The sequence below is a fragment of the Bos mutus genome, chromosome 19 (assembly GCF_027580195.1).
Source record: "Bos mutus isolate GX-2022 chromosome 19, NWIPB_WYAK_1.1, whole genome shotgun sequence".
Lineage (NCBI taxonomy): Eukaryota > Metazoa > Chordata > Mammalia > Artiodactyla > Bovidae > Bos > Bos mutus.
The window spans coordinates 39,773,089-39,797,377 of record NC_091635.1 but is presented as its reverse complement, the minus strand read 5'-3'; the positions used below and the strand labels follow the sequence as shown (position 1 = coordinate 39,797,377).

General features: G+C 47.8%; 1 protein-coding gene and 1 non-coding gene across 15 annotated transcripts in view; one reads left to right on the top strand and one right to left on the bottom strand.

Moving 5' to 3' along the window:
• RPH3AL (rabphilin 3A like (without C2 domains)) overlaps positions 1–24,289 on the top strand; it is a 139,320-nt gene that overhangs the window by 22,878 nt on the left and 92,153 nt on the right. The window contains exon 1 of one of the 14 annotated variants that reach the window (XM_070390288.1): positions 1,421–1,440. The exons of the other annotated variants lie outside the window; for them this stretch is intronic. The gene's annotated coding sequence lies outside the window, so the exon portion shown is untranslated. Of the gene's footprint in view, positions 1–1,420; positions 1,441–24,289 lie in introns of those variants that run through there. 14 annotated transcript variants of the gene reach the window in all.
• On the bottom strand, positions 11,594–11,666 carry TRNAG-UCC (transfer RNA glycine (anticodon UCC)). The gene has a single exon. It is a non-coding gene; the product is annotated as a tRNA-Gly (tRNA).

Genomic DNA, 24,289 nt, shown 5'->3' with positions numbered 1-24,289 from the left:
GCTCCTGGAAGAGTCAGCTGGTGTCGGGGAGGAGTAGGATCTAGCAAGGTGGAGGTGGGAGAGGGTGTATCTTACTAGCAGGTGTGCAAATGTGTGTGTGCAAATCTTTTTTTAAATTTTAATTTTTTAATTGGAGGATAATTGCTTTATAGTGTTGTTAGTTTCTGCTGTACAACGTGGATCCACTCAAGGTATACCTATATCCCCTCCCTCCTGAGCCTCCTTCCCACCCCCATGTGCAAATCTTGGTTTCCATTTTAGTTGCCACACATGGAGAAGGGAATGGCAACCCACTCCAGTATTCTTACCTGAAGAATCCCATGGATCTTCAAGGAGATCCAACCAGTCCATCCTAAAGGAAATCAGTCCTGACTATTCATTGGAAGGACTAATGCTGAAGCTGAAACTCCAGTACTTTGGCCACCTGATGCAAAGAACTGACTCATTTAAAAAGACCCTGATGCTGGGAATGATTGAAGGCGGGAGGAGAAGGGGATGACAGAGGATGAGATGGATGGCATCACTGACTCAATTGGACATGAGTTTGAGTAAGCTCTGGGAGTTGGTGATGGACAGGGAGGCCTGGCATGCTGCGGTCCATGGGGTCGCAAAGAGTCGGACACAACTGAGCGACTGAACTGAACTGAGGGGAGGCGGTGGGAGCTGGGCAGGGGCGTGGATCAGAAGTTGTGTGTGGAGGCCCGAAAGGGAGGTGCCTGTCTCCCCAAGCTGGGCCCAGTGGCCCATTCCTGGGATCTTCTGGCTGAGTGTGGAATGTTCTGGGGGAAGCGGGTGGGTCTGCTGCAGGAAGCTTGGCTCTGAGTCAGAGCACCGGTTCCTGCAGAAAGAGGAAGCATTCGGTTCCCTGCCCTGCAGTTTGGTCAGGACAGCCTGGCTAACAGACCCTGGCTAAGGTTTCATTTATCAGCTGAGCCTATGGTCATCAGGGTTACAGATTTTCGTTGTTGTCGTTTAATTGTTCCATTTGTTTCTTCTAGTTCAGAGAATATCCCCAGGAGTTAAGAAGCAGGCTTGATTTAAAAACGAGGTTTTGTTTTCTTTCCCTTTGAGGGCCAACTCTGGGCCAGGCACTGTGTCTAGAACTCTGTTCACCCTGGACAGGACCTGCTAGGGAAAGAAAGTGTCATGACCTGCATTATACAGAGGATGAAACAAGGGGTAGGGAAATGTGGCTACTCCCAAATTATACAGTAGGTTCAGTGCAGAGCCTGATTCCAAACTCAAATGCTGGGACTGTCAGTGGGAGTAAGACTGTCACCAGCTATATCACCTGGGAGAAAGAGCTCACCGTCTGTGCTTCCCTGTCTGGCGTGGGGCCGCTCCTTGTGGTGTGCTGGGGTGCATCTGTAAAATGGGGGTGCTGGGTACCCCCAGCGTGGCTTCAGGGAATGCGTGAGTTATGATACAGCCAAGGTGCATGTAAGTATTCACCGCTCTTAATGCTGTTGTGACATAAAGCTAGAGTTGCAATTCTAAACATCAGTTTTATTGGGAGACATTTTTGGGGAGGGTATTACTTAGGGTAGGGGAGAAGCATTGTTTGTTTAATTAATTTTGGCTGTGCTGAGTCTTTGTTGTGCTCGGGCCTCTCATTGCAGCGGCTTCTCTGGTTGCGGAGCCTGGGCTCTAGAGTGCGGCTAGTTGCAGCTCTCGGGCTTAGTTGCACCTTGGCTCGTGGGATCTTCCTGGACCAGGGGTCGAACCCGTGTCCCCTGCCTCGACAGGTGGATTCTTAACCACAGGAATACCAGGGAAGTCCAGAAGGGTTGTTTTAATTTTAAAAGAATTAATTCATATGGTGTAGAATGGGAAATCTTGAACTTGGAGACCCTGCCTTTGGCCTGGCTGTTTCTGGCCACACTCCCCTTCCCTAGATGCCGGGGGAGGTGCATGTAGGGAGGAGGGGAATCTGAGTTCGCTTTCCACTGTTATTAGCCTCACTTAGGTGAAAGCCTGAGAACAAAGTTGGTCTTCCTTGGTGGCTCAGGCTGTAAAGGGTCCGCCTACAACTCAGGAAACTCAGGTTTGATCCCTGGGTTGGGAAGATGCCCCGGAGAAGGGAATGGCAACTCACTCCAGTATTCTTGCCAGGAAAATCCCATGGACAGAGGAACTTGGTGGGCTACAGTCCACGAGGTCACAAAGAGTCGGATACGACTGAGCATCTAAGCACGCACGTGGCTGTTTTCACAGCTTCCCGGGAAGCCCCAGGTCTCTGATCTCAACCTGCCGTAAATTATTACCCAGGAGCTGTGTCCTAATCGCCTATGACCTTAACCAGCTATTCTCTGAGTTCCTTTCCAGCTTTAGCATTAAGAGAGCCCTCTGCCTTTCTGGCAGTTCTACCAGGATGACTCTCTTCCTGGAATGCCTGCCACAGCCCTACTTCTCCCTTTCAGCTCTCTGCCAGACCTTCCTCCACTTGGAAGCCCTCTGGGATTGCCGCAGAGAGAATGCCTAACTGAGCCTGCTCTTTGCTCCCACTGTTCTTGGTACAGTCCCAGCATTTATTAGCGCCATTGTCTGATTCATTCAGGATTCATCCCACTCATATACAGTTTGCACTGGGTATTCACAGCCAACGAAACAGAGGTGGCCTCTCTCCCTACAGACCTTATAGAGATTAACAAGTAAAGAAAGAAATGCATGCATTCAAATTGTGATGCATCCGATGAAGACCTTTCCCTCTTAAGTGCCAGGCTGTGTCTCCCAGCCATGTGAGCCATGAGATGTGGATGGAGAAGATGTTTGTGGAATAAAGGCACGAGCGGTACGCACTCTTCTCGTTTGCAGATAGGAGGAGATCAAATTGTTAATCAACACGAAAACAATTTGAAAAGTATGACACATTATACACATCTAATTATAATTATAGAGTATCACAAGATTCTTTCTCATTGGTGAAGATGAGGGCAATATATTTTTTGGCTGTAGAAGAAAATTAAGAAAAAATTTCCCCCGATCTCACTGGTAGCATTTGACTTAAATTTTTTTTAAGTTTACAGAAAAAAATTGACTGAAGTGTACGGAGTTCCCACATTCTCCCTTGCCCCAATTTCCCCTTATTAACATTTTTTACTGTGTCATACATTTGTCATAACTCACAGAGTGTACACCAAGCGTGATCCCCTAATGAAAACTGTGGGCTTTAGTTTACAGTAATGTATCACTATCACGCTTGCTTGGTGGTTCAGTGGTAGAATTGCTGTGATCAGGGACTCCCACGCGTACTTGTGATTGCACTGGGCTGCTCTCTAGTTCCCGTACGCAGGCTTCTTGTTGGGATGGCTTCTTTCATGGAGCACGGGCTCTAGGGCGCTCAGGCTCAGTAGTTGGATGGCACCTAAGCCCCATGGGACGTGGAATCTTCCGGAACCAGGGATCAAAGCCGTGTCCCCTGCATTGGCAAGCGGATCTTTAACCACTGTACCACCAGGGAAGTCCCATTATTAACACCTTACATCAATGCAGTACATTCGTTACAAATGATGAGCTGATGCTGATAATGTTAGTTGTGACCCCGTGAACTGTAGCCCGCCAGACTCTTGTGTCCATGGAATTCTCCAGGCAAGAATACTGGAGTGGGTTGCCATTCCCTTCTCCAGGGTGTCTTCTCCACCCAGGGATCTAACCCGGCTCTCCCACATTGCAGGCAGAGTCTTTACCGTTTAAGCCAGCAGGGAAGCCCAAACACAGAGTGCAGTGCATCGGCCAGGAGTTGAACCCGGGCCTCCCGAGTGGCAGGGGAGAATTCTACCACTGAACCACCAATACACGCGTGATAGTGATACATTACTGTAAACTAAAGCCCATAGTTTTCTTTAGGGGGTCACGCTTGGTGTACATTCTGTGAGTTATGACAAACGTATAATGACATGTATCCACTGTGACCATATCATTACAGAATTATAGTTTCACAGTCCTAAAAATCCCCTGTGTCCCGCATATTCATCCTTCCCTTGCTCCCCCTGAACTTCTGATCTCTTTACTGCCACTGTAGTTTTATCTTTTTCAGAATATCATGCCTTTCAGATTGGCTTCTCTCATTTAGCAGTATGCATTTAAGCTTCCTCCATGTCTTTTTATTGCTTGGTAGCTTTTTATTTTTCTATTTATTATTTTTTTTCTTTTTTTTTCCATGTATTTCTTTTTTAATTTTTTTTTATTTTTTAAATTTTATTTTATTTTTAAACTTTACATAATTGTATTAGTTTTGCCAAATATCAAAATGAATCCACCACAGGTATACATGTGTTCCCCATCCTGAACCCTCCTCCCTCCTCCCTCCCCATACCATCCCTCTGGGTCATCCCAGTGCTCTAGCTCCAAGCATCCAGTATCGTTCATCGAACCTGGACTGGCATCTCGTTTCATTTTTATTGCTGAGTTTTATTCCATTGTCTGGATATAGCACAGTTTATTTATCCATTCACCTATTGAAGGACATCTTGGTTGCTTTCATGTTTTGACAATAATGAATAAATCTGGGATAAACTTTAGTATGCCATATTTGTATGTGTGTAGATGTAGGTTTCCAATTCTTTGGGTAAACACCAAGGAGTGTAACTGTTGGATCATATAATAAGAGTACATTTAGTTTTGTAAGATACTGCTTTTCAAAGTGGCTGGACCATTTTGCAGTAAATGAGAGTTCCTATTGCCCAGCATCCTCGTCAGCATCTGGTGTTGTTAGTGTTCTGAATTTTGGCCATTTAATAGGTGTGCAGTGGTATCTCGTTGTTACCTTGATTTGCAGTTGCTCAATGACATATCACATAGAGCATCTTTATGCTTATTTGCCATCTTGCATATCTTCTTCAGTGAGGTATCTGTTTAGGTTTCTTGCCTGTTTTTAACTGGGTTGTTTGCCTTCTTGTTTCTTTTTAATATTGTTTTCCCTATTTAGAATATTATTGTCTCTACTTACTTGAAAGGATAATGAAAGATTGTGTGTGTGGGGGAGGGTGACTGGCATGGGAAAATGAAAGTGTTAGTCATTCAGTCATATCTGATTCTTTGCAACCCCACGGGTTGTTGCCTGCCGGGCTCTTCTGTCCCTGGGATTTCTCAGGTAAGAACACAGAAATGGGTTGCCATTTCCTTCTCCAGGAGAACTTCCTAACCCAGGGATTTAACCCAGGTCTCCCAAATTGACAACAAATTCTTCACTGTTTTAAGGCCCCAAAACACACATACTTCTGTTAAGTGCTGAGGACTTGGGATATCCTTGAGATCAAGAAATTGAGCTTGGAGGTCAAATCCTGGGCTTTGTCACTTACACGCTGTGTGACTTTAGGTACATCGTGTACCTCCCTGAGCCTCAGTTTGCTCACCTGTAAAATGAAGATGTTAAAACCTGCTGTGAAAAATAGAGAAGATGATTCTATAAAGTCCTTGGCACCCAGCTGGAGAAATAGTAAACGCTCAATTAGTGATGGGTCTTCTCATAGATAATGAGCAGAAATACCTTTTGCTTCTCCTGTGTGACATTTTGGCTTTCCCTCGTGCCCTCATTTTTGAGACCTCAGAACCCACTAGAATTCCATGTGCACTTACAGTGCACAGTTGGGATGTACCTGCGCGTGGGGAGCCAGCCATGTCCCTGAAAGTACCTGCTTCTCACCCAGCCCTTCCCATCCTCCTCTCCCTTCCCCTGTGGGAGCCCCGGACTCATCCCGCTCACCTCTTCTTGGTCCCTCCTTCCACCCACCGTGTCCCCTGGGCTCCTGTTTCTCCAGCTTGGCTATGTATGTCGGCACCCCAGCTACTCCCCATTCTGACTTCTCTGAAGATGGATTGTAGGCCTTTTTTTTTTTTTTTTTCCCCTGAGGGAGATCCTGCTGGTGGCAGTGAGGAAAAGGCAGAGAGGCAGGAAAGTGACCAGGTTGGTGGGGCCCTCCCAGCAGTGACTCTAGACCGGCCCACTCCTGGCTCCTTTCGAGATGGGCCCTGGGATCGGTTAGGTGGCCTCACCAACATGGTCCCCACCCTTCTCGGGAAAGCCACGTGCCTTTCCCCTCTTGCTGACTTCTCTTCCCTGTTGATATACACTTTGCTCACCAGGCATCTGCCCTGCCCAGAAAGGATCTCCTCTGGGCATTTCCCGCAGTGCTGAATGAAAGGCCCAGAAACCATCCACATACACGCAGGCTACTGGGAAACAGGGCCATGCCTTCAAGGCTCTTTGTAGAGCAGTCAGGGAAGCACCAGGACCGACCACAGCAGAGGGCGAGTTCTGCAAAGCTGCTGCCCCCTCCCACTGGGGATGCAGCAGTTCAGCAGGTATGCTCATAGAGGGGAGTAATAGTAGCATATTATTATAATATATTATTCTATTATAAACCGACCTCCTGGGCCATTGAGAGAGTAAAACGAATTAATACGTGTCAAATGCTCAGAACAGAACTCTCACATTCAGGGTTAAATAAGGGTGTCGGCTGTTATTGCCATCATCTGCTCAGACCCTTTCTCCAAGGCGCCCCCCTCTCACTCCCCTTACCCATCTCATAGCTCCTACCTGCTTCAGCTCCCTCAGGGGAGCTTAAGGGATTGAAGGGACATTTTGGAATGTCCTTAACTCTAAGGAAAGTCCTGTTTATTCAGTTCAGTACAGCAGCATTCATTGATGCCTCCTACCTGTGCTCTTCTGCGTATTGGGAATTCCAGGCGAATCACACTGGTGGTGGTGGTGGTGATGAAGATAGTGATGCTGGTGATGATGGTAACCGTGGTGATGGTGATAGTGACGGTGGTGATGATAACAGTGATGATGCTGGTGGTGCTGGTGGTGATGATGGTGATAACGGTGGTGATGGCAGCAGCCCTTCACTGAGACTGCACAGTATTTGGGTCCTATCTATGTGTGTTACCTGTACCATTTAAATCAGAGTTTTTCAAATTGGCGCTTTGACATTTTTGGCTGGCTAATTTTATGTTGTGGGGTAGGGTGTTCTGCTGTGCATTGTAAGGTGTTTAGCAGCATACTGACCTCTCCCCACTATCCATCTGGCCCCCGGGTACCTCCTGGGGGAACAAAATCACCCTGATTCAGAACCACTGATCTAATTTACTCTTCCCCACAGGCCAGGAGGCAGCTACTCATTTTACCAATGAGTCAACTAAGGCCTAGAGAGATGAAGGAAGCTGCCAAGGTCACTGAGCTAATAATTCACACAGAGCCAGAAGGCAGATCCCAGATACCTGCCCCAAAGAACAGACTCGGAAGGAGTCTGCCCTTTATGTTTTGGCAGAAGAAGAGAATTCATCAGCCACTGGCTGGGCCACCTGGGGTATGTGACCAGGTTGGGGCCTGCTTGGTCAGCCCGGGTATCCATTGCCAGATTCATTTGGAGCTAATAAAACCTGTGGCTGCTGCCCATTTTCTGACTTGGTTTGAAACCAAAGACTGAATGTATTTATGTGGAGACTCTCTGCAGGCCCCTGGCCTTGGCCACGACACTGCCTCTCCTTCCTCCAGACAGAGCCCTGTCGCCTGCAGACACCCGTGGGGAGAAGGAACAGGCGTGGGTGTATTTTTCTGCAGAGGGGCCTCCTAGGCGCATTCTCCCACTGAAGCTGTGAATCTGGTTTACGGTTTGCATGCCCAAAATATTCTTTTGTAATTTTACTTTTATTTAATAATAGTTTATCATGAAAAAATAAAAATATAGAGCAAAGTTGAAAGAAGTTTGTGGTGTCCACCTGTATGCCCACTGCTTTAGATTCTACTATTAATATTTTACTGCACTTGGTTCCCTTGTGCAGACCCCAGGTCAGCAGCATCTCTGGCTGGTGGGTCTGTGAACACACTGTAAATTCTCCCTGAGGAGAACACACTGATAACGTACATAGTGGTAATAAGACAAAATGCCCCCCAGGTTAATGGGGGAGGTCGAGTGTCATGGATGACTCAACTCACTGTTAAAGCAAAACTACAACTATACTCCAATAAAAATTAATTTTTTAAAAGTTAAAATGTTTAAAAATAAATAAAGTGAAAGCAATGAAAACAAGGCACTAAGTAGATTGGAAAGTTATTTAGTTAAAAATGTCATCTAGTATTTAGTCCATGTCGTCTTAAGGTATAGAAATAATACAGGTTCTTTTATTTTTATTTTTTGGGCTGTGACCTGCAGCATGCAGGCTCTTAGTTCCCGACCAGGGATTGAACCCAGGCCCTTGGCAGTAAAAGCACTGAGTGCTAACCACTGGGCCGCCAGGAAGTCCCCAAGTGCAATAGTTTCAAGCAATAGAAGTCATACAAACCGCCTGACGCAAAGAAGGCCACATGTGTGAAATGCTAGATTATGTCTTCTTTTCCTTTTGTGGAGTCATCCTTTGTCTCAGAAATAAGAAAGACCTTGGCAGACATCTAACCCCTTCCTCCACTAACTCCTGCTCCCTCCAGCCCACATCTCATGCGGGGAAGTGGGGGCCCCCACAGTCACCCCTTGAGTCCCTTCTCACCTTCCCTAGGTGGGCTTTGGGCTGGGAGGGGATGTGGGGCCACAGCATGTCACATATCCCTTGGTATATATGCTTCTGAATAACAGATACCTTTAATCAAGCTTGTTTTTATTTTATATATTTATTTGGCCACACAGGATGTAGGATCTTAGTTCCCTGACCAGGAATTGAACCCATGTCCCCTACATTGGAAGCACATATTTTTTAATCACTGGACAACCAGGGAAGTCCTGAACTTGTTGTTTTATAATTGTGAAACAAATTAAAGCTTTTTATTTTGAAATTATTTAGATTTCCATAAATGTCCAAAGAATGGTTCACAGAGTTCCTGCCTACCCCTCACCCTGCTTGCCTTGTTAATATCTTATATAACAATGTAACTGCTCTTCAGTTTGTTTTTTTAAATATATGTATTTTTTATATTTGCTGTACTGGGTCTTAGTTGTAACATGTGGGCTCTAGTTCCCTGACCAGGGATCAAACCCAGGCCCCCTGCACTGGGGGCATGGAGTCTTAGCCACTGGACCACCTGGGAAGTCCTGTCAGTTTTTCCTTATCATTTATGACCTTCACATTTCAGAAGAGTTCCGCTCAGTTGTTATGTAGAGCATCTCTCCACGAGCGACTGGACTGAACTGATATTTTCTCATGTTTACATTGCAGTTATGTGTTTGGGGCAGGAATACTACCAAAATGATGATGTATCTTTCTCAGTATATGGTATCAGGAGGGCCTTGATGTCCATATGTCTTATCACTGGTGATATTAGTCTTGATGACTTGGGTAAGGTAGTATCTGCAAGGTGTCTCCCCTGTAAAGTTACTATTCTTTTAACTTTCTAAATTTAGTATCTGTCCATGAATCTGGCCTGCAACAGTTATTACTGGGGTGCTTTAATGCTGATTCTTCTGTTTCCTTCATTCCTTCTGTACCAGGCAGACCGTACATATATTTCAGGTTCAGTTCCAGACCACTGGGATAAAGCAAATGTCAAAGGGAGTCACACATTTTTTGGTTTCCCAGTACTTGTAAAAGTTATGTTCACATAATACTATAGTTATTAAGTGTGCAATAGCATTGTGTCTAAAAAACAATGTAACAAGCTGAGTAAATTAAAGTCACTCAGTTTTGTCCGACTCTTTGCGACCCCATGGACTGTAGCCCACCAGGCTCCTGTGTCCGTGGAATTTTCCAGGCAAGAATACTGGAGTGTGTTGCCGTTCTCTTCCCCAGGGGATCTTTCTAATATGCTATCTGCTGCTGCTGCTGCTAAGTCGCTTCAGTCGTGTCCGACTCTGTGTGACCCCATAGACGGCAGCCCACCAGGCTCCCCCGTCCCTGGGATTCTCCAGGCAAGAACACTGGAGTGGGTTGCCATTTCCTTCTCCAATGCATGAAAGTGAAAAGTGAAAGGGAAGTTGCTCAGTCGTGTCCGACTCTTAGCGACCCCATGGACTACAGCCTTCCAGGCTCTTCCATCCATGGGATTTTCCAGGCAAGAGTACTGGAGTGGGGTGCCATTGCCTTCTCTGGTCTGAGCCACTAGGGAAGCCCATACCACCATACATGCCTCAAATAAAAAATACTCTATTGCTGAAAGATGCAAACTATCATCTGAGCTTTCAGTAAGTTGTAATCTTTTGGCAAAAATATCAAAGATCACTGATTGTAGATCAGGTAACAATGATAAAAGTAATGAACATTTTGAAACAGTGCAAGAATCACCAAAATGTAACACAGAGTCTCAAAAAGTGAGCAAATGCTGTTAGAAAAATGGCTCCAGTAGACGCTCAGTGCAAGTTTGCCACAAACCTTCAATTTGCTGAAAACACAATTATCTGCAAAGCACAATTAAATGTGATATGCCTGTATTTATTAACTGGTACCAGAAGGCAATGGCACCCCACTCCAGTACTCTTGCCTGGAAAATCCCATGGACGGAGGAGCCTGGTGGGCTTCAGTCCATGGGGTCGCTAAGAGTCAGACATGACTGACTTTTCACTTTCACTTTTCACTTTCATGCATTGGAGAAGGAAATGGCAACCCACTCCAGTGTTCTTGCCTGGAGAATCCCAGGGACAGAGGAGCCTGGTGGGCCGCCGTCTATGGGGTCGCACAGAGTCGGACACGACTGAAGCGACTTAGCAGCAGCAGCAGCAGTAGTAGCCCTTCTGTAAGAGAGAATTGTCCATCTCCTCTATTAATTTGTTTATTCAATTTTTATGTCATATTTATTTTATATTATGGGTTATAATCCAGTACTATTGTCATTTTTGTTGTTGGAAAATGTGTTCCAGCTTTTGAGACTTCCCTGGAAGTCCAGTGGTTAAGACTCGGCCTTCAAATTCAGAGCGTGTGGGTTCAGCCCCTGGCTGGGAGCTAAGATCCCACATGCCTCTGGCCAAAAAACAAATCATAAAACAGAAACAATATTGTAACAAATTTAATAAAGACTTTAAAAACGGTCCACATAAAAAAAAAATCTTAAAAAAAACCCAACAGTTCCAGCTTTAGCCGTTGAGAGTTCATTATGGAAGTTTTACTGTGAACATTTTCAACCCTTACAGAAAATCTGGACAAACAGGACAAAGAAACCCCTCCACTTAGATTCAGTCATTCTTAGCATTTGACCATATTTGCTTTCTCTCTCTCTCTCTCTTCCCTGCCCCTCTCCCACAGTGTTTTCACAAATGCACCATCTGTTGTTTTCATATTGAGGTTAATTTGTAGTTAATCTGTCCCCAGGCCATCAGAGGGTGACGGGAAAATGTAAGTGGCCAGTTCTTTGTCCCCTGGAGACTGTGTACCTGGTTGCCCTGTCCAGACCCCCCGGTCTGTGCTTCACTGTGCTCCATGCTTTGTTTTGTAACAGCTTTATTGAGATGTAACTCATACCATAGAGGTCACCCATAAAAAGTATACAATTCTGGGGGGTTTGGTATATTCACAGATATAAGCAGCCGTCACCACAGCCAGTGTTAGAACATTTTCATCTCCCCAAAGAGAGACCCCATATCCTTTAGCTATCGCCTGTCTTCTTCCCCCATAAGCTCTAGGCAGCTATTATTATTATTTTGGCTGTGCCACACAGCATGTGAGATCTTAGTTCCCCAACTAGGGATCGAACCCATGCCCCCTGCAGTGGAAGTGCAGAGTCTTAACCACTGGACCACCGAGGAAACGCCAGCCCTAGACAACTACTAAATCTATTTAGAGTCTCTATAAATGTGTCTATTCTGGACGTTTCATATAAAAGGAGTCATATGCTATGCTGTCTTTTGTGGCCTGGCTTCTTTTAACATGATGTTTTCAAGGCTCATCCCTGTTGTTGCATGAATCAGCACTTTGTTCTTTTTTATGGCCAGAAAGTTATGACCAACCTAGATAGCATATTTGGAGAAGGCAATGGCACCCCACTCCAGTACTCTTGCCTGGAAAATCCCATGGATAGAGGAGCCTGGTTGGCTACAGTCCATGAGGTCGCTAAGAGTCGGACACGACTGAGCGACTTCCCTTTCACTTTTCACTTTCATGCATTGGAGAAGGAAATGGCAACCCACTCCAGTGTTCTTGCCTGGAGAATCCCAGGGAAAGAGGAGCCTGGTAGGAGGCCGTCTATGGGGTCGCACAGAGTTGGACACGACTGAAGTGACCTAGCAGCAGCAGCAGCAGCAGATAGCATATTAAAAAGCAGAGATATTACTTTGCCAACAAAGGTCCATCTAGTCAAGGCTATGGTTTTTCCAGTGGTCATGTATGGATGTGAGAGTTGGTCTGTGAAGAAAGCTGAGCACCAAAGAACTGATGCTTTTGAACTGTGATGCTGGAGAAGACTCTTGCAAGTCCCTTGGACTGCAAGGAGATGGAGACCAGTCCTGGGTGTTCATTGGAAGGACTGATGCTGAGGCTGAAATTCCAGTACTTTGGCCACCTCATGCGAAGAGTTGACTCATTGGAAAAGACCCTGATGCTGGGAGGGATTGGGGGCAGGAGGAGAAGGGGACGACAGAGGATGAGATGGCTGGATGGCATCACCAACTTGATGCACATGAGTTTGGGTGAACTTCAGGAGTTGGTGATGGACAGAGAGGCCTGGCGTGCTGCGATTCATGGAGTCGCAGAGTGAGACATGACTGAGCAACTGAACTGAACCGAATAGTCCACTGTTGGTTACACCACATCTTGTTTACCAGTTGATGGACATTTGGGTGGTTTCTACCTTTTAGCTGCTGTGAATAGATCTTCTCTGAAGAAGAAGATCCATTGTTTTTGCTTCGAAATGTATTTTCATTTCTTTTGGATTAGGACTGTAATTCTGTATTTATTTTTTTTGAGGAACTACTAACCGTTTCCCACTGTGATGGCACCATTTTACATCTGTACCAGCAACGAATTAGGGTTCCCATTTCTCTGCATCCTTGCTAACACGCATTAATTTCTGTTCTTAAAATGATAGCCATCCTAATGGGCGTGAAGAGGCATCTCATTGTGGTTTGGGTTTGCATATCTCTGATGGCTGGTAACGTGGAGGGTCTTCCCATGTGCTTTTAGGCGTGTGTGCTTCTCCTTTGGAGAAATGTCTGTTCACATCCTTTGTTGTTGCTGTTCAGTCACTAAGTCGTGTTCGACGCTTTGTAACCCCGTGGACAGAGCCAGCCAGGCTCCTTCATCCATGGTATTTCCCAAGCAGGAGTACTGGAGTGGGTTGCCATTTCCTTCTCCAGGGGATCTCCCTGGATCAGGGATCAAATCCATATCTCCTGCATTGGCAGGCAGATTCTTTACGGTTGAGCCACCAGGGAGGCCCCATTCAAGTCTTTTACCCTTTTATTAGTTGAGTTGTCTTTTTGTTGTTGATTCGTAGGCGTTCTTTATCTTTTCTGGATACTAGACCCTTATCCGGAGAAGGCAATGGCAGCCCACTCCAATACTCTTGCCTGGAAAATCCATGGACAGAGGGGCCTGGTAGGCTGCAGTCCATGGGGTCGCTAAGAGTCAGACACGACTGAGCGACTTCCCTTTCACTTTTCACTCTCATGCACTGGAGAAGGAAATGGCAACCCACTCCAGTGTTCTTGCCTGGGGAATCCCAGGGATGGGGGAGCCTGGTGGGCTGCTGTCTATGGGGTCGCACAGAGTCGGACACGACTGAAGTGACTTAGCAGCAGACCCTTATCAGATATGTGATATGCAAATATCTTTTTCCATTCTGTGAGTTACCTTTTCACGTTCTTTTTTAACATTTTGTGAATCATTTATATATATATTTCACTCTAAATGGACATTTGAAGCTATTTCTTGTTTGCGTGCGTTAAGATAATTTAACAATAAACGTACCTATCTTTTGTTGTACAAGTGAACCCATTTTTGAGGGAGAAGATAGTTCCAAGACCAGGATGGCAGCTTTTCTAGCATCCTTGCCTTCCAAAGTTACATTGTCACATGTTCAGCTTTAAAGGTTTGCACCCTGGAGAATGAGGTGGGTTGTGCTGGCTGTGTGTGGGCCTGGGTCGCAAGGTACAGGCATTGAAGCCACCCGTTTTATTCAGAATCTTGAAAGGCAGTGTTTATTAATAGACATTTTTTCTTTTTCTCTCAAACACTCAAGGTAGACCTGAGCCATAAAAATCAGGGAGGTTATACATGGAAAGCAATAGTAATTCTGCTGTTTATGAAATTTAATAAAAGGTTTATATGGTAAGCATTCATTCTTTTAATATTTTTTCTATAAATATACCATGAAAATATTGCATTTGGGATTAGGGTTAGTTCTTTGGTGCACAGAGTTTTTTAATGTCAGTAACGTCCCCTTTATTTTTTTTTTCTTTTGTTGGTTATGCTTTTGGTATGAAGTGATATATCATTGTGGTTTGGGTTTGCATTCTTTTATTTTTATTTATTTGTCCTGGGTCTTAGCTGTAGCACACAGGGTCTTCAGTCTTTGTTGTGGGATGTGGGACATCTAGTGTGGCACGTGGGATCTAGTTCCCTGGTCAGGGATCAAACCCAGGCCCCCTGTATTGGGAGTGTGGAGTCTTAGCCCCCGGACCACCACAGAAGTCCCTGGCTTTACATTCTTTTTTTTTTTTTTTTTGGCTTTACATTCTAATATCTGAGAAACCACTGCCAAATCTGAGGTCACGAAGTTTTGCCTGTCTATTATCTTCTCAGTGCTTTACAACTTTTAGCTCTTACATTTAGGTCTTTGATCCATTTAGAGTAACATTTTTAAATGGTATGATGTAAGGGTCCAACTTCATTCTTTTGCATGTGACTGTTCCATTGCCATCACAGTTTACTGAAAAGACTCTTCTTCCCCCATTGAGTGGTCTTGACACTCTTGTCAAATGATCAGTTGATCACGGATGGGTTGGGTTTACTTGTGGACTCTCAGTTCTATTCTGGCACATGTGCTTTGAGTGTCATCTGGGCACAAGCTTTGTGCTGCTCTTGGGGAGTGTTTTGTACAGTAGGAGAGGTCAGAAGCTTTCACAAGCCACCAGAGACTGGGAACTGCTGGGAAGAGGTAAAAAATGTGGAGATGCCGAGGAGGGAATCAGTGCTTCAGTCCAGGGCAATGGATGTGGATTGGGGAGCAGCCGGGGGCTGTTTGGAGGAGGCCTGGGCTTAAGCATCTAACAGGGTATGATGCCAAGTGTTTCTGTTTGTCTGGAGACAGACTTGGCAAGGTGGCATAGAGCCTGTAGATGGCCTGGCACTCCCAAGTGGAGACAATAGGCTTGATTTGCAAGTGTCTGAGCAGAGCCGGGCTTTGGCGGGGCCCCTCTGGTGGAAGGGTAGGCTGAGTCAGGTGGGTGAGCCAGGAGGCAGGGGAATCACTTAGGATCCTAGGGTGACTGAGATCTGGGCGAGCTTCTGGGTCAGGAGACCTGTGGCTGAGACCTGTGGCTTCATGTCACTCTGCCCTGTGGTCATAGGGGGGGCATAGCAGCCCTGGAGACCCTGCTGCCCATTTCCTGGGCCTCACACCTCGAGTCCCAGCTGCTGGCTGCCTGCTCCAGGAAATTCACACCAGCCTGCCTCCTCTGCAGTACCTGCAGCTCTGCTCCAGGTAACCCCGAGCCTTCTCCTATTTGGCCAATTCCTACAGGTCTTAGTTTCCATGAACTCCTGGCACACTCCTAAGGGCTGGGAGCACAGAAGAGGCTTGGAGAGCGTGCCTTGCTTTATTACCTTCATTAGGTGCCACACGCTGCAGCCAGGACTCCTTGGGGGCAGAGAGGGTGACAGAAAGTGCCAGGGGCCAGCTGCATGGCCTTGAACGAGTGGCTGCACTTTTCAATCATCAGTCAAACCTCTTCTCTGAAAGTGGATAATGACATGCCATCCCTTTGGGACTGTGATGAGTTTCACTTGGCCAGCCTGTGGCCAGCACCTGGCAAGTGGGCAGCGCCCTGTGCAGTCCTATGCTTTCCCTCCCAGTTTGGTAGCTCAGGGCCAGACTGAGCACGAGCAGGGACATTTTGATTTGTGGGCTCCTCCTTAAAACCTCCAAAACTACTGGCAAAATGTCGGTGCTTCTGCTTGGTCTTTTCGCTGCTCATCTTCTCTGTACCTAGCCATCTGCTGGGGGTGGTCCCCTTTCTCACTCTCAGATGCCTACCCCCCGCCTTGCTTGAGTCTTCAGCAGTCCTCGCCAGGGTCTTTCGTGATGGACACCCCCACTTCTTTGCGGTCTTAGCCTCCACCAGGGGAACTGAGGAGTGTGCAGAGAAATTAATAGCTGGCACCTGGGCAGGGAGTACTTAACCTTGGAGCTGGAACAGGGAACCAACTATTTGTGTTTCCATGAACGAGAGGGGACAGCTGGCCACAGATAGCAGCTGGGTCAGCAGGGGTTGCCTTGGCTGCTGGCTTTAAGCAAACAGCCAGGGCCAGGGTTCCTTCCCCAGCTCTGGGAAAGTGGGTGGAAGAAGACTGAAGGACCTGGAGGAGCCCTGAGGAGAGTCACCTGAGAGCCGGAGTCCTGGCAGGGCTGTCAGAGGCTGCTGCTCCTGGGACCTGAGTGCACAGAGGACCACCCTGTCGGCACACCTGAGGCTGGGGTGAGAAGGGGTGGGCCTATTTTCCTTCCAGAGGCGTCTCTACCTCATGGAGAGGTTTCTCTTGGGCTCTTCCAACAAGCACCTTTGGGTGAGAGCTGAAATCAGATTTCCTTTGCAGAAATTCTGTTTGCCTGAGATTTTCCACACAAATTGAATAGATGGAAGCAGGCTTGTTTTTCTGCATTACGAAACGAATAGCATTTACACTCCTCCCCATGTACTCTTGCCTGGAAAATCCCATGGGCGGAGGAGCCTGGTAGGCTGTAGTCCATGGGGTCGTGAAGAGTCGGACACGACTGAGTGACTTGACTTTCACTTTTCACTTCCATGCACTGGAGAAGGAAATGGCAGCCCACTCCAGTGTTCTTGCCTGGAGAATCCTGGGGACGGGGGAGCCTGGTTGGCTGCTGTCTTTGGGGTCCCACAGAGTCGGACACAACTGAAGCGACTTAGCAGCAGCAGCAGCCATGCACCCTAAGCCAGGTGCCTGGCGACACCTGGGACAGACATTGGACGTTTTCTGAGCAGAGTCCCCCGAGCCACAGACAGCTGCTTACCCTGAGGGCTTGATTTTATCCTGGTAACCTTTGAGCTAAGTTTCAGTTTCATCTCCTGTTCTTTGCTTTTTGTGCCATTGATGTCTTTTTTGACCATCTGGTGAATCCTATGGAATGTTTCTCAAAATAACGGCTCTCAATGCACGAACAGTGTTACAGAAGAAGCCAATTGTATTGACATTATTATCACAATGTATTTTTTTAACAAAACAAGCTTCTGATATAGTAACTTATGTGCTTCTTTTTTTGAATCATTAAGTAAACAGCCTTGTTGTTGTTTAGTTACTACGTCACCTCTGACTCTTTGCGACCCCATGGACTGTAGGCTGCCAGGCTCCTCTGTCCATGGCATTTCCCAGGCAAGAATGCTGGAGTGGGTTGCCATTCTTTTCTGCAAGTAAACAGCCTTGCCACAGGTCTAGTAACCATTGTAATTTTTAAAATCGCCACAACATATGATATTTTTAATTGCTTTTATTAATTGCTAAATCTATTAGGAGACAAGATTATCGGAAGAACTGGTAACAATAGTTTTTTATTTGAAGTCGCTTTCTTTTATTGAGAAAATGTCAACCCATAAGAAGCCGGTTTTCTTATCTCAAGTTAGTTATTTTCTAGTTCTGGTTATTAGATGTTAAAAAAATATTCATGTCAATTTCAGGATTATAAAAATTTAGTTTTTAACATATTAGTCTATTGTCTGTAGTATAATGTTCATCTGAATGTAATAACTATCATAATTTTAAAGTAGTGATGAGCATAAATAACATCGAGGTATCTGCAGCTCTGTATTGTGATATGAAAATATCTGTGATTCTATTGATGACCGAGACACTGGAACTTTTCATATGACTGTGGTGTGTTGCCTGTATTCAAAATGAATAGGTCATTTCAGTTACAGGTTAATGAAAATACAGTTTGTTCCTGTCCAAGTTCACTGGTCCCCTGTTAAGAACTCCCAAGACAAGCAGTGACCAAAGGAGATCGTTTTCCCAAATCCACTTTTCACAGCACCCATGACAACTCCCGGGGCTTCCCAGGTGGCGCTAGTGGTAAAGAACCCATTTGCCAATGCAGGAGACATAAGAGACATGGGTCGATCCCTGGTTCGGGAAGATCCCCTGGAGGAGGACATAGCAACCCATTCCAGTATTATTGCCTGGAGAATCCCATGGACAGAGGAGCCTGGCGGGCTATAGTCCATCGGTTCACAAAGAGTCGGTCATGACCGAGGGGACTTAGCACGCCCGCAGGCACACATATGATAACTCCCTGTCTTAGATGTATTAATAGATCCCTCTCCCAGTCCTGAGCACCCCAGGACCTCGAGGGTGGGGGGTAAAGACCATTTTGAACATCTGTACATTCACAGGGTCCCCTGTCTCTGCTGTCCCCACTCTCAAAGTAGGACTCTGGCCTTTCTCTTCGCTGAGTATTATGGGTTGAATTGTGTCCCTAGGGGGACATATTGAGGAACTTCCCTGGGGGTCCAGTGATTGAGAATTCGAGCTCCAATGCAGGGGGTTCAGGTCTGATCCCAGGTCAGGGAACTAGGATTCCACGTGCTGCAGGGCAGCTAAGCCCTTGCGCTGCAAATACTGAGCCTGTGAACCCTGGACCCCATTTGTCTCAACCAGAGAGAGGCCCGTGTGCCACAACCAAAACCTGATGCAGCCAAATGAATAAACAATTTTTTAAAAGGGGGCATGAAGAAGTCCTAATGCTCAGAACCTCAGAATGTGAATTAATTTGAAAATGGGGCATTGCTGATGTAATTAATTAAGATGAGGTCATATTGGAATCTCCTATGGTCTTTTTAGTTTTTGGCCTTGCCACACGGCTTATGAGGTTTCAGTTCCCTGACCAGGGATTGAACCTGGGCACTTGGCAGTGAGAGTCCCAACCACAGGACCATCAGGAAATTCCTGGTCTTAATTCAACATGAAAAGAAACACAGGGAGATGGCCACATGGAGACACAGAGGGAAGAATACCACGTGAAGATGAAGACAGCGGTTGGAGTGATGCAGCGACAAACCAAGGAGCACCCAGCATCGCCAGCAAACAGCAGAAACTATAGCAGATGCTTCGTAGACAGATTCTCCTCTGGGTCCTTCAGAGGGAGCTTGGCCCTGCTGACATCTTGGTTTTGGACTTCCAGGCTCTAGGACTGTAAGGCTCCCAACTCGTGGTACTTGGTTATAGCAGCCCTCAGAAGTAATTCCGCCTGGTGCCCTGAGGACCAGAGCACTGCTTTGGGCCCTTTGAGGCTTCCCTCCTTCCTGTGTATTCGAGGATGAGTCCTGCCCCAAGAGTCTGGTTGCCCTGGAGTCGCCTGCCATCAGCTCTGTGATCGTCTTCAGCTAGGACCTCCACCTGCTATTTCAGGCATCTTAGAAACGACAGAAGTGAGCTATGCCTCTGGGGACAGGTAGGCAGAGCTTGTGGCTGTTAAAACTGGAGGGCTGGCGCCTGAAGTGAGAGGAGCAAGGAGCAGGGCGTTTTGCATCTCATTTTGGTTGGAGGCTCCAAGTATCGTCTTAGCCTGGGAATGAGAAATCGGGGAGACAAAGAGACGGGCAGGGATTTGGGTCCACTGGAGTGGACGTTTTGGCTGAGGATTTACTTCCCTGGGGAGAAGACCCCTGCAGCAATAAGTGGGGCCTTCTGGGGGGGCGGGTACGGGGAGCTGCCCCCTGCTCACCCTGCAGTCAGCTGAGATGTGTCACGTGCCTGGCGCAGAGTCGCACTCAGAGCTTGTTTGTTGAATGAATGAATGAGGGCAGTGAAGACAGAAGCAGTGCTGCTTATCTGTCTGAGGCCAACAGCATGCTCAGTCTTGTGGCTCATGGGGGATGTGGGGATGTACCCTGGGGCATCTAGGCTGGACTACTCCTTGCAGGGCCCAGAGCACAGACAGGAAAGGCTGCAGGAATCTAAAGACCCCACCAGAAGTAAAGACCCCCTCCCCACCCACCCAGGACACAGAGTGGACTGAAATGCTGAGGGGAGGCAAATGGGGTCGATTCCGAATTCCCAGAGGACTGGTGTGGGGCTTCTGCAGGCTGCCAGTGTGCATAGGAAGGTGGGTCATGGGACAAGTTCCAGAAACAAAGCTGAGCAGCCAGGACACATCCCAGTTCCCAGTGACAAGAGTGTGGGCCTCGTGGGAGAGATGAGGTGGCAGGTGATACTGGAAGGGTCATTTGGGCCAGTTTGTGGGTGGCCTTGGCGAAGCTTGGGTTTTTATCTTGGGCAAAGGGGAGCCACTGAAGGTTTTAAGAGCAAGGGACTTGCATGGTCTGACCTATGCTTCAAGGATGACCTCTCTGACTGCAAGTGAAGGGGGCGTAGTGAGCCCCTGGAGGTCCAAAGGCCAACTGGGAAGCTCCTGCCAGAGTCCGGGCAAAGACAAGGGGAGAATCAATGATGGGGTGGGGTGGGAGCGAAGTCACCCAAGGAAGCAGAGCTGGCAGGGTGCCGGATGACAGGGTGAGTCCTGGGGACCTTTGTCAGGCAGTAGCTTCCCCAGGGCTCCTCTCTCATCTCCTGCGTCCTCTCCAGCCTTGCCTCGTGCATAATCAGCCCACAGAGAGCTTCCCTCGGGTTTCAGACAGGCCTTTGAGGCTCCCTGTCTGTGTCCTTCATCCTCCAAGTGCGGTGTGACAGGTGGAGGAAATGTTGATGTCTCGGCTCACCTTATCTTGCTTCTATTATCATGTTTCCCGTATCATAGTAACAGAGCAGATGTCAGGGCCTGTTGCTAAGGGTTCCCTGGAATATTAATACCTGGGTGTAGAACTGCAGGCTCTTAGGCAGTGTCTTTGAGGCCTCGGGAAGCAGCGGCTGGGTGGCAAGTATTCTTTTATATTCATCCCTGCTTTTTCTTTCCCCTCCTCAAGCCCTCATCTCCTCCCCCGACCCCCCGATCCAGGCCCAGCTAGTTGTCTACATGGCAGACTCAGCAGCAGCCGTGAATAGGCAGCCACCCTCCCCTCCCGCACCCAGGGCAGGCATGACTGAAGGATCACGGCAGGAGGCTGAACGCGGGCTCCCGATCCTTCCCCTGGCAGCTGTCCAGGCACCAGCTCAGATTTGGCCCTGTGGTGACCCCCTCCCCCTCTTCCAGCCCTGCACAGGCTACCTGAGAAGGCTCCGGGCCCTCCCCCAGCCCACCCTCTGGGACATGGGAGGGGGCAGAATGGGTTTTATTTGCTTCTTAATGCCCCCTGTCTTGCCTCTCTCATCTGGCCCTTTGACCTTTCCGCTGCTCACAGTTTGCAAGTCCAGCTCCAAACAGCTCTGGGAGGTTGGGCTCCTCACGATATTGAGGTCCAGGCTGGGATTTTGTTTACCAAATGCCATTTGTGTCAGTTATCTATTGCCATGGTAATGCTACATAACATCCATCCCCTAAGGGAATAGTTTTCTACTTTAAAAAAAAATGTTTGTTTATTTGGCTGCACAAGGTCTTAGTTGCAGCACTCAGGAGCTTCGATCTTCGTTGTGACATTCGAGATCCTTAACTGTGGCATGCAGGAGCTAGGCTTCCCTGACCAGAGATCGAACTCGGGCCACCTGCCTCGGGAGCACAGTGTCTTAGCCACTGGACCATCAGGGAAATTCCTACAACATTTCTTTATTGCTTCCGAGTCTACGGGTTGTCTGCTGCTCTTGGCTGGGCCTCACGTCTCCTTTCTCGTGGTTCAGCTGCCCCCAGAAGTCCCCTGCATCTGCACTTCTGTTCTCTCTCAGTGGCTGTCTGGACCCGGCATCCTGCCGTTGCTGGTGACTCGTGTTTGCCTTTACACATGGTGCCCCCGCCTAGACCCTGCGGCTGCTTTCCAGCTGTCTCACCCCTCCTATCTCTTTCCCGTTCTTTTCCCCATATCATGTCTGTTCCTCCCATGAGATCGGACCCTACAGCTCCTTGAAAGCTTATCCATCCCAGCCTGGGGTGTCAGACAGGGCTCAGTTGTATTAGCGAAAGTGTCTCTGAAATAAACCAAGGAAGCAGAAACGCCAGGGTCTGAAGGTGGGAGAGAGCACCCCGCCAGGAGAAGCCATGGGCGATGAGGAGCTGTTCTGAAGTTTCTTTGTTTCTGTGGCCCCTGGGTGGGGTGGAGCCCTGGTGGGCGTGTGTGATGCTTCCCGAGGGGCAGGTGGTTTTGCCCTCCGGTGTCTTTTTCAGAATCCGGTGCATCTCAGAGACAGCTGCAGGCTGGAAAGGTTTTCAGCGCTGTGTTAAAGAGGTTGTAAGATTTGGAAGGCTGGGTCAAAGAGCAGCGTTTTCCTGGGTTAGTAATGATGTGGGCTGTTCTCTGGACTTAGAGGCGTGCGTTTTCATTTCATCCTCGCTGTGTGCCTGTGTGGAGGCGGAGACCCTGGCTCTTTGTAGAAAGAATCCAGCTAGCAAATTGTGCCCGGATCACAGGGCTCGCAGGCTGGTGCTGCTTCACCAGATTCTAAGCCCACAAAGTCCATTAAGAGGGAGAAGCGGCCTTTTAAGTGACCCTGAATGTTTGCAGAGAAGAGGTTTTTGTTTTTAGTGATTGTACTATACACATTATTCTTTTTTTTTTTTTTTTTTGATGTGGACCATTTTTAAAGTCTGTATTGAACTTGCTACAATATTGCTTTTGCCTCATGATTTTTGGTCCTTTGGCCATGAGACCTGCAGGATCCCGTCTCCTCAACCAGGGATTGAACCCATACGCCCCCAAATCGGAAGTTGAAATCTCAACCACTGGAGCCCCAGGGAAGTCCCTGTACACATGATTAAAAGCAGTTTATTGGAGATTTGCAGATTCTTCCATCTCTGAGTTCTGAGCTTGAAAATACAAAATCCACATAAGACCATCGGGGCACGACTGCTTGCAGCAGAATTTTTTTGTGTGAATGACTCTGGTGATGCGCTTTGGTGATACGTTTCAAAAAAAATGTACACATCTGTTCCCCTTGGGGAATTTATCCTAAGAAAATAATCAGAAATGGACACAAAGATTTATCTCCCAGGATATCCATTTAGGGCTGAACACAATAGGACTTCTGGGAACAATCCATGTGCCTCCCCCAACAGGAAAACAGGAAAAATAAATCCAGAATACTAAGTTACCATTAAGAATCATGTTTCTGAGGACTTTTAATAATGTGAGAAAGCACAGTGTGATAAGAAAGCAAACAGCATAGGTAGTGAGAACCCAGTTTTATTTAAAAATCCATGCACAGCTGTCTAGGAAGACATGGGACGATCTTACGTGAAGATGGTAAGTCTTCATCTAGGGGTGGGTGATGAGTGTGTTTAGGGTACGTGTTCTACGGTGCCCAGGAGAGACCACGGGAGCTCGCAGCTTTTAAAAATTAATTTATTTTTGGCTATGCTGGGTCTTCATTGCAAGGCATGCACTCCCACCCTCCTCCTCCTCCTCCTCCTCGGGGCCCCTGCTGGAGGGGCAGCGAGCCCAGGAGTGTATGGATGATGGCGAGCACACAGCTTGGCAGAAGAGCCGCCGGGTCAAGGGGGTGCAGGAAGCCGGGGGACATGGGCTGGCTGGTGGGCAGGGAGCTGGCAGCAGGCTCAGGATGCTTAGATTCGGAGAACCTAAGCTGACTCTGTTGGCAGTTTCCTAAGCTGTTTCCACGCTCTGCCCTCCTCTCCCACTACCTGTGCTGAGATTGTTCCACGTGGGCCAGGGACAGCTATGCCTTCCGAGGTGCCAGCACAGCCCAGGGCGGGCCCCGCAGTCCCCGGACAGGGCCTCAGCTCTCACTCGAAGCCACTGCTGTGGACATGCTCAGCCACGAACTTACCACCAGCCAGTGCCCACGGCCCCAGGCTCTGGGAGGGACATCCCGCATCTCCCTGGACCTCTCTGTAGTGTTTGGCTCAGTGGGCTCATCTTCCTCAAAGCTCCAGGAGCAGGAAGGATGGGGGACCCAGAACGCCTCCTCCTTCCTGCCCTAAGAACCAGGCTGGGGTGGGGGCCCAGATCCCCCCACCAGATTGAAGCAGTGACCAATCTCCCACCTCAGGACCCTTCTCCAGTCCCCTCCCTGCCCCTTGGCAGGTGAGAATGCACTGGACCACCCAGAGTGGTCCCTCCAGCCTGTCGGTCTCCGCTCCCCCTGGGGAAAAGGTGGGGAAACTGAGACCTGGTGAGAAATAACTGATTGTTCCTCG